This window comes from Palaemon carinicauda, chromosome 18 (genome assembly GCF_036898095.1).
Source record: "Palaemon carinicauda isolate YSFRI2023 chromosome 18, ASM3689809v2, whole genome shotgun sequence".
In the NCBI taxonomy this organism is placed as follows: domain Eukaryota; kingdom Metazoa; phylum Arthropoda; class Malacostraca; order Decapoda; family Palaemonidae; genus Palaemon; species Palaemon carinicauda.
The window spans coordinates 77,736,740-77,746,739 of NC_090742.1; positions in this window are offsets into that span (position 1 = coordinate 77,736,740).

A 10,000-nucleotide genomic window follows, 5' to 3' on the forward strand; every position below is an offset into this window, starting at 1 on the left:
TCATTGTTAAAAAAATAAAAAATATAAATCGTAAAGCCCTATAAAATATAATGAAATATATCTTCAGAGGACTTACCCGTATTAATTTTGAATGAGTCACGTGTAGGAATTATTACTTTTTAATCCAAGTTCGGTATTCAACTAGATTCCTTTGTTCAATGTTATGTATACTATCTCCTAATAATGCATAAAAAGGGAATATAATAAGGAAAAAATATTTTCATGGAAGATCTAAATGTTTAAGAAACATAGTATAGTATATGTGAAAAAAAAAACTCAAAATTTTGATGTTCCATTTAGTTTAGATATTCTTAACTTGGAAATCCCGTAAACATGGATTTCTCTCGCTGTAACCGGTGCTGACAATTTTACGAAACTTTCAATTCCTTTTGGGAAAACCCGTCGGTTTCAAGTTTATTTTAGAAGGGGTGTTCTGATATCAAATATCACTAGGTTCAGCCACCTTTCCAGGCTGCGAGATCTAAGAGTGAGGAAGCAGCATAAAACTATAAAACTTGAAGTTATAAAGTAGTGAATTGTTTAAAACATAACCATTTTTTCATTGGTTTAATACAGATATGAGATTGAATAGGTATGTGGGTTGAAAGAGGTGAAAGTATATGAGAAATAGTAAGACGTTTGTTATGACCATGTGGACAAAATGTATGTAGAATTTACTTATATGAGAGGATTAAAAACTATACTAGCAAAATGAATAAAAAGAAATGTATAAAAGGTATATGAATGTTTAAATAAAAGTTGACGAACAACTGGGACCATGCTTCATGGAAGTCGGGAAGTAGCAGAAATAAATGAAAAATCTTAGGGTTTACTGAAAAACAAAATATTTTGCATTTTTGGGGAACTATTAAGTATGAATGGGCTTAAATGGGAACAGATACATAGTTTGGATATATTGAAATGTAAATTTCTCTACTCGATGGCTTATGTTCGCCTTAGCATCCAAAAAAGTCAACTTTAAAAAGTTCTTCAGTAAAAATACAAATTAGAATGATATCAGGACTGATGGAAAGATGTGTGACGAGAGGAAAAGTAAACTCATGCCTACCAAATATATTGCGTTCAGTATTTCTGCCAACACATTTCGTTACAAGTCAAAACAAGGAAATGTTTCTAGGTCATTGTAAAAAAAAAAAAAGTTAAAAGCTCTGTAAAATGTAATGAAATATCCCTGAATAAGGAAATATATATTCTGAAGACTTGCACGTATTAATTCTAAATGAGTCTCGTGTAGGAATTATAATTCTTTAATCCAAGTTCGGTATTCAACTAGATTCCTTTGTTCAATGTTATGTAAACTATCTCCTGATAATACATAAAAAGAGAATATAATAAGGAAAAAATAATTTAATGGAAGATCTAAATGTTTTAGAAATATAGTATAATACATGTAAATCTGAATAAAAAAAAAAAGAAGAAAAAAAAAAGAAAGAAACACCTTGCAGTTTTATTTATAAAGAAGGCTCAAAATTTTGATGTTCCATTTAGTTTAGATATTCTTAACTTGGAAATTCCGTAAACATGGATTTCTCTGGCTGTAACCGGTGCTGACAATTTTACGAAACCTTCAATTCCTTTTGGGAAAACCCGCCGGTTTCAAGTTTGTTTTAGAAAGGGTGTTCTGATATCAAATATCACTAGGTTCAGCCACCTTTCCAGGCTGCGAGATCTAAGAGTGAGGAAGCAGCATAAAACTTTAAAGCTTGAAGTTATATACTTTGAGTTATAAAGCAGTGATTGTTTAAAACAAAACAATTTATTCATTGGTTTAATACAGATATGATATTGAATAGGTATGTGGGTTAAAAGAGGGAAAAATATACGAGAAATAGTTGGACGTTTTTCATGATCATGTTGACAAAATATATTTATAGTTATATGAGATGATTAAAACACTATACTAGCAAAATAAATAAAATTAAATGTATAATAGATATATAAATATAAATTTTGATGATATATAAGGTCTACATAAGATAACGGAGGTTGAAATAATAGCCATGTCCAAAACGAGGTTAAAAATCCACCTTTTCAAGAAAGTCAGTGGAAAAAAAATAAGAAAAGGCTAAATCAACCAAGTGTGTTGACCAAAGAATTAGATGGAGAGATAAGGCGAATAATGATATGGAGAGAAGAAGTTTGGTGGAAGAGGATGCATTTGATAAAAAGGCATTGTCTGCAGGCAACCGACCCCTTAGTGGTGGAATAACGTTGGGAAACAAGAAGAAGTTGGCGTAGGAATTTTACAGTAACGAAAGAAGTATTCTATGAGGGGATGATATTAATAATAATAATAATAATAATGAAAGAAAAATTTATCTTACACAGTAATGAAAACATTTAAAGGTTTAAAGACCAGTAATGAATGGCAGGGGCAAGAGACAGTGACATTGCCCTATCGAGTAGGACAATGCATTAGAGACTGACCATATATACATATGATCAGCGCCCAAGCCCGCCTCTCCACCCAAGCTAGGACCAAGGAGGGCCAGGCAATGGCTACTGATGACTCAGCAGGTAGACCTGTAGGCTCCCCCAAACCCCCCATCCTTAGCTCACAAGGATGGTGAGGTTACAGCGACTAAAGAAACTAAAGAGTCTGAGCTGGATTCGATCCCCAGTCTGGCGTTCACCAGTTAGGGGCGTTACCGCATCGGCCACCACAAAAAATATTTGCGCATAATTACCTTAAAAAATATGAAAAAAAATGAAAATAAATGAAGAAAATAGTAAGATTAACCTATTAAGAGCACAGCAATAATGGTATTTTGCTTTTAGACCAAGGCTTAAATGTTGGAGATAATCCTTTGTACCATGATCAACTTTTAGACAATAAAAGCAATGCCAAGGAAAGTTAAGCAAGTTCTGGTGATCAAAGAGGAAGACTTATTATGTGATTTTGGAGGAAGGTAATGAAAAAGAAAAGACAAAGGAAATACTATTGACAACCAGAGTCTGTAAAAGAAAACAGATAGCTATTCGAGAATTAAAGTATATTAAAACAATTTTAATGCTTCGCTTAAGGAAAATTATGTATGTTGCATTAAATTAACAAAATTGATATGGATTGATATAGGTTAAGAATAAACCGATATTGCCGTGAGCTGATAGAACTATGCGAATTAGATATATCAAAGTTTTAAGATAAAAATTGATGATATAAATCTTTAAAAAGCTGAAGAAAATGTAACCGGTGGTGTAGATTGTAATCAAGGTAAAGAAATAGAAGACAATATAGCGTACGGTAAGAGAAGAGTTAAGAAACAAAACAGCACCTAAAACTATTCCGGTTTGTATAGATGAATAAAAATATGATTAAGAGAATAAAATAAGAATATTAAAGAGAGCAATATGAAGGAAAAAGAGAAAGAAACCAAAGCGTTGTAATACGATCGATGTGAAAAGCAAGAGAGAAAAGTAGTTCCTGTGGAATGATTAAATTGGAGAAGACAAAGCAAATCCAAATCCGCTGGAAACGGAAGTTTATTTTCTGAGTCAGAGTTCCTTTTCCTGGGGAGTTGGATCCAGATATTTATTGGTTTGGGCGAATATCGGGAAATCTTTCATACACAAATGGCTGTTGCCCGATGTGTAGTTGAAATGGAATGAACAATTAACTGTTGAAGGAAATGGATTAATAAATAATAGATTAATGATAGAAAGGAATGAATAATCAATAAATTATGGAGGAAAGGAATCGATAAACAATGAATCAATGAAGGAACGGAATTAATAACCAATTAATTATGAAGGAAAGGAAACGATAAACAATCAGTTTGTGAAGCAAATGAATGAAATGAAAAATCAATTGATGAAGGAAAGGCAATAAACAATCAATTAATGAAGGGACGGAATCAACAATCAATCTATTATGGTGAAAGAAATCGATAAACAAACAATTAGTGAAGAAAATTAATGAAATTAACAAACAATTGATGAAGGAAAGGAAGGAATCGATAAACAATCAATTGATGAAGGAAAGGAATTGATAGACAATCAATTGATGAAGAAATGAATCGATAAATAATCAATTCTGAAGGAAATGAATGAATTGAATAATCAATTGATGAAGGAAAGAAATTGATAAGCAATCAATTGGTGAATGAAAGAAATCGATAAACACTCAATAGATGAAGGGAAGAAATCGATAAACAATCAATTGATGACGGAAAGGAATCGATAAACAATAAATTGGTGAAGGAAAGGAATAGATAAACAATCAATAGATGAAGAAAAGAAATCGATAAACAATCAATTGATGAAGGAAAGGAATAGATAAATATTCAATTGACGAAGACAGTAATGGATAAACAATCAATTGGTGAAGGAAAGGAATAGATAAACAATCAATTGATGAAGAAATGTAATCGATAAATAATCAATTGAAGAAGGAAATTGTGATGAGCCAAGAGTAGGTTGTGACTCAAAAGCGGGATGAAAGCAACTGAGTGACTTTATTACAGAACATCAGTTTATATATACATCAATTCCAGGGAAGAAGGACATAAAAACATAACAGGCAATATCATGTTCAACCGACAACCGGTTCTGTTAACAGTTAATGGTGAGAAAAACAGACATGTTTATTCAGGTTCCTGTCAGTGCGAGGGGTACGATCATGTGACACACGGTTGGTACATGGCTCCCCCCCTAAAAATGACATACTGTATATTTCTTCGCGGCAGCCCCGAATCCGGAGTGGTAGTAGCAAAACTGCGGCCGATGGGCAGCAATGAGTGGCTGTAGAAGTCGTTGGTTGGGGCGCGAGCGAGTGGTGGACGATGGGTGGCTTTGTCGCCGCTCCGGCTCGTCACGTGGTAGGCGTGTGTCTCCTGCGGCATTCATAAGCGTGTGTGTCCTACAGCATTCACGTCAGCTTCAGTTGACGTTGAATAGGTGACCTCTTCGTCAGGAGTGGAGGGGTTGATGGAGGTCTTGAAGGTCATGAAGTGGCTGTCCATAAGGGTGTCGGCTTTGGTCATCAAGCCCTTTATGGGTAAACTATCGACATAAGGGTATGGCAGTGCATACAGGTTCAGGTAAATGGTAGGTTCTAAGGTATGTTCTTAGGGTGTCATAGTAACAGTTTGGGGGGGGGGGGAGAAGGCGGGAGGAGCGAGTCGCTCTGGGGTCACCAATGTGACGAGCCAAGAGTAGGTTGTGACTCAAAAGTGGGATGAAAGCAACTGAGTGACTTTATTACAGAACATCAGCTTATATATACATCAATTCCAGGCAAGAAGGTGAGCTGAAAAACTGTGAAGTCACCTTATAAGGTACTTAAAATACTGAAGAGAAATCAATTCATACACCTTTGAAATGCTTAAATTTATTATTTATTGCAAATGTGTCAAGTGCATGACACAGGGCTCTTCCTCTTCAATAATCAGCTTCTTCTCCATACCTGGATGGGAAATACAAAAATTGCACGTTAGTGGTGAAGCTTAAGAATTAACTCTAATTATATAGGTAAGAATAATATGGCAAGAAGCACTTATACATAAGAATATGCAAACTGTTACCTTACTGTAAGTAGGTCAAGACAAGAAAAACCAAGTATGACAACCATATCAAGGCTGGATAATCCTATCCTGAAGTAATACAATATCCGTGTAAGTTTGCATTAAAGGAGATTCTTACAATTTTATGTTGACTTATCCAGAAATAACAAATAGTAGCTTACCACTATGTACAATAAACCCATGAACAACCTTCAGTAGAGTTGTGAAACCACTGTAAGGACAAGATAAATCCTTTATAACTATTAAACATTCGTGAATATCCGTACTTTACCGATGGCAGGTAGGAAGGACTTTAATAGGCAGCGACAAAGGCTCAAAGAGATTGCTACAATTACCATTCAGTGTTGGCCCCAAAAAATACTTGGTACTCACCGTAGTCCATCGGAGCAAGTCCATCCGAGCAAGAACGGATTGAAGTCAATGCTTAGGAGAACGTGACTTTTCTCCACAAATCATCCACTAAGGTGAGTCAAAGTCGAGACGATGATGAACAAATCAGTCGTAGGAAGCAGATTACATCCAGGTGTCCACCAATTACGCCGTCCAAATTATGGAACCAAGGGAATTCTTCACAAATGCCTCTTGAGGGACCCTTGATTCTTAATAACATTATCAGAGCCTCGTCCAAGACATCCTCCCGGAGGACAGGCTCACACTGACGATGGAAGACGGGCTCAATGGCATATGGGTATGTGGTGGGTCCTACAGGATAGCTCACTGCCCTAATGCTCTGACAGGACAACCTGGACTGACTGGACTGGCAGAACTGCTTCGACTGCTGAGACTGCTTGGACTGCTAGTACTGACTTCTCACCCATTCACCGGTCTCGACGTTTCCTCGTAAACAACAAAAAGAAGAGGGGTCAACAATTTACCAATTATAACTCTGGCAGCAGGAAGGACTGTAAGTGGTACCCAGTATTTATTTTTCTTATTTTGGTAATACTGAAATTCCATATTTACGAATCGTTGCTGCCGCTGTAGGCAAGTACATTAAAAAGAACTTTATTCTGTATTGAAGGACATAAAAACATAACAGGCAATTTCATGTGCAACCGACAACCGGTTCGGTTAACAGTTAACGGTGAGAAAAACAGACAAGTTTATTCAGGTCCCTGTCAGTGCAAGGGGAGAGCGAAGATACAAAGCATAATATATACAGAAAAAAGAAATGTCGTTACTATGTACGATCGTGTGGCACGGTTGGTACAAAATGAATGGAATGAACAATCAATTGATGAAGGAAAGGAATTGATAGATAATCAATTGGGAAGGAAAGGAATCGATAAATAATCAATAGATGACGGAAAGTAATTGATAAACAATCAAGTGATGAAGGAAATGAATGGAATGAACAAACAGTTGATGAAGGAAAGGAATCAATAAACAATCAATTGGTGAAGGAAAGGATTCTATAAACCATCAATTGATCAACGAAGTGAATGGAATGAACAAACAATTGATGAAAGTAGTGAATGGAATGAACAAACAATTGATGAGGGAAGTGAATTGAATGAACACTCATTGGTGAAGGAAAGGAATCAATAAAAAATTAATAGATGGTGGAAAGGAATCGGTAAACAATCAAATGGTGAAGGATAGGAATTGATAAACTATCAATTGATAAGGAAAATGAATGGAATGAACAAACAATTGATGAAGGAAATGAATGGAATGAACAATCAATAGATGAAGGAAAGGAACCGATATACAACTAATTAGTGAAAGAAAGGAATCAATAAAGAATCAATTGGTGAAGGAAAGAAATAGATAAACAATTAATAGATGAAGGAAAGGAATTGAGAAACAGCTAATTGAGGAATGAAATTAATGGAATGAACAATCAATTGGTGAATGAAAGGAATCGATAAACTATCAATTGATGAAAGAAAGGAATCGATAAATAATCAATTGGTGAAGAAAAGGAATCGATAACCTATCAATTGATGAAGGACATGAATGGAATAAACAATTGATTGATGAAGGAAAGGAATCGATAAGCCATAAATTTATGAAAAAATGAAATCGACAAACAATCAATTGACGAAGGAAAGGAACCGATAAACAATCAATCGATGAAGGAAATGAATGCCATGAATAATCAATAGATGAAGGAAAAGAATCGATAAACAATCAATTGGTAAAAAAAAACAATCGATAAACTATCAATTGATGAGGGAAAGGAATGGAATGAACAATCAATTGATGAATGAAAGGAATCGATAAACAATCAATTGATGAAGGAAAGGAATCGATAAATAATCAATTGATGAAGGAAATGAATGGAATGAATAATCAATTGATGAAGGAAAGGAATCGATAAATAATCAATTGATGAAGGAAATGAATGGAATGAATAATCAATTGATGAAGGAAAGGAATCAATAAACAGTCAATTAATGGAGGAAAGCTATCGATTAACAAGCAATTAATAAAGGAAAGAAATCCATGACTAATCAATAGATGAAGGAAAGGAATCGTTAAACAATCATTTGATGAAGGAAAAGAATCGATAAACAATCAATTGATGAAGGAAATGAATGGAATGAATAATCAATTGATGAAGGAAAGGAATCAATAAACAATCAATTGATGAAGGAAAGGAATCCATAAACAATCAATAGATAAAGTAAAGGAATCGATAAACAATCAATTGGTGAAGGAAATGAATGGAATGAGCAATCAATAGGCGAGAAAAGGAATCCATAAACAATCAATAGATGAAGGATAGGAATTGATAAACTGTCAATTGGTAAAGTAAAGTAATGGAATGAACAATCGATTGATGGAGGAAAGCTATCGAGTAACAAGCAATTGATTAAGGAAAGGAATCCATGACTAATCAGTAGATGAAGGAAAGGAATCGTTAAACAATCATTTGTTGAAGGAAAGGAATCGATAAACAATCAGTTGATGAAGGAAAGGAATCGATAAATAATCAATTGATGAAGGAAATGAATGGAATGAACAATCAATTGACGAAGGACACCAGTCGATAAGCAATCAATAGATATAGGAAAGGAATTGATAAACAATAAATTGGTGAAGGAAAGGAAATGATAAACAATCAATTCATGAAGAGTCGATAAACAATCAATTTATGAAAAGTCCATAAACAGTTAAATGATATAAGGAAATGAATGGAATGAACAATTAATAGAGGGAGGAAAGGAATCGATAAATAATCAATTGGTGAAGGAAAGGAATTGATAAACAATCAATTCATGAAGAGTCGATAAACAATCAGTTGATGAAGGAAAGGAGTAGATAAACAATCAGTTGATGAAGGAAATGAATGGAATGAACAATCAGTAGATAGAGGAAAGTAATCGATAGATAATCAATTGGTGAAGAAAACGAATTGATAAACAATCAATTCATGAAGAGTCGATAAATAATCAGTTGAAGGAAAGGAGTAGATAAACAATCGGTTGATGAAGGAAATGAATGGAATGAACAATCATTAGATAGAGGAAAGTAATCGATAAATAATCAATTGGTGAAGGAAAGGAATTGATAAACAATCAATTCATGAAGAGTCAATAAACAATCAGTTGATGAAGGAAAGGAGTAGATAAACAATCAGTTGATGAAGGAAAGGAGTAGATAAACAATCAGTTGATGAAGGAAATTAATGGAATGAACAATCAGTAGATAGAGGAAAGTAATCGATAGATAATCAATTGGTGAAGGAAAGGAATTGATAAACAATCATCTCATGAAGTCGATAACCAATCAGTTGATGAAGGAAATGAATGGAATGAACAATCAATAGATGCAGGAAAGGAATCGATAAACAATTAACTGGTGAAGGAAAGGAATTGATAAACAATCAATTCATGAAGTCGATAACCAATCAGTTGATGAAGGAAAGGAGTAGATAAACACTCAGTTGAAGAAGGAAATGAATGGAATGAACAATCAGTAGATAGAGGAAAGTAATCGATAGATAATCAATTGGCGAAGGAAAGGAATTGATAAACAATCATTTCATGAAGAGTCTATAAACAGTCACTTGATACAGAAAATGAATCGATAAAAGTACTGAATAACAAAAAGGTACATAGCAATTATTCGTTTATTGCTGCGTCGCCATTTTCGATAAAAAAGGATTCAAATCAGTCGCATTTCACATTTTTTTTTTTTTAAATCGGAAAGCAGATTACCGGCAATTGTTTCGCAAAGTTGAAATTCACTTCCAGTTGCTATTATATTGGGGGTAAATCCAGGATCATTTTGATATTCTATCATCTATGTTCACATAATATTACTTTTAATATATTTAAAACGTTTAGAAAAACCTGGTAAAATAAGTGAAGTATTTATTTAATAGATATTACGGCAGAAATAAAAAAAAAACATACCAACAATGAAGGGTTCTTTTACAAATTGAATTTAGATATTTCAGTATAACCTGTGTGTGTGTGTGTGTGTGTGTGTGTGTGTGTGTATGTGTG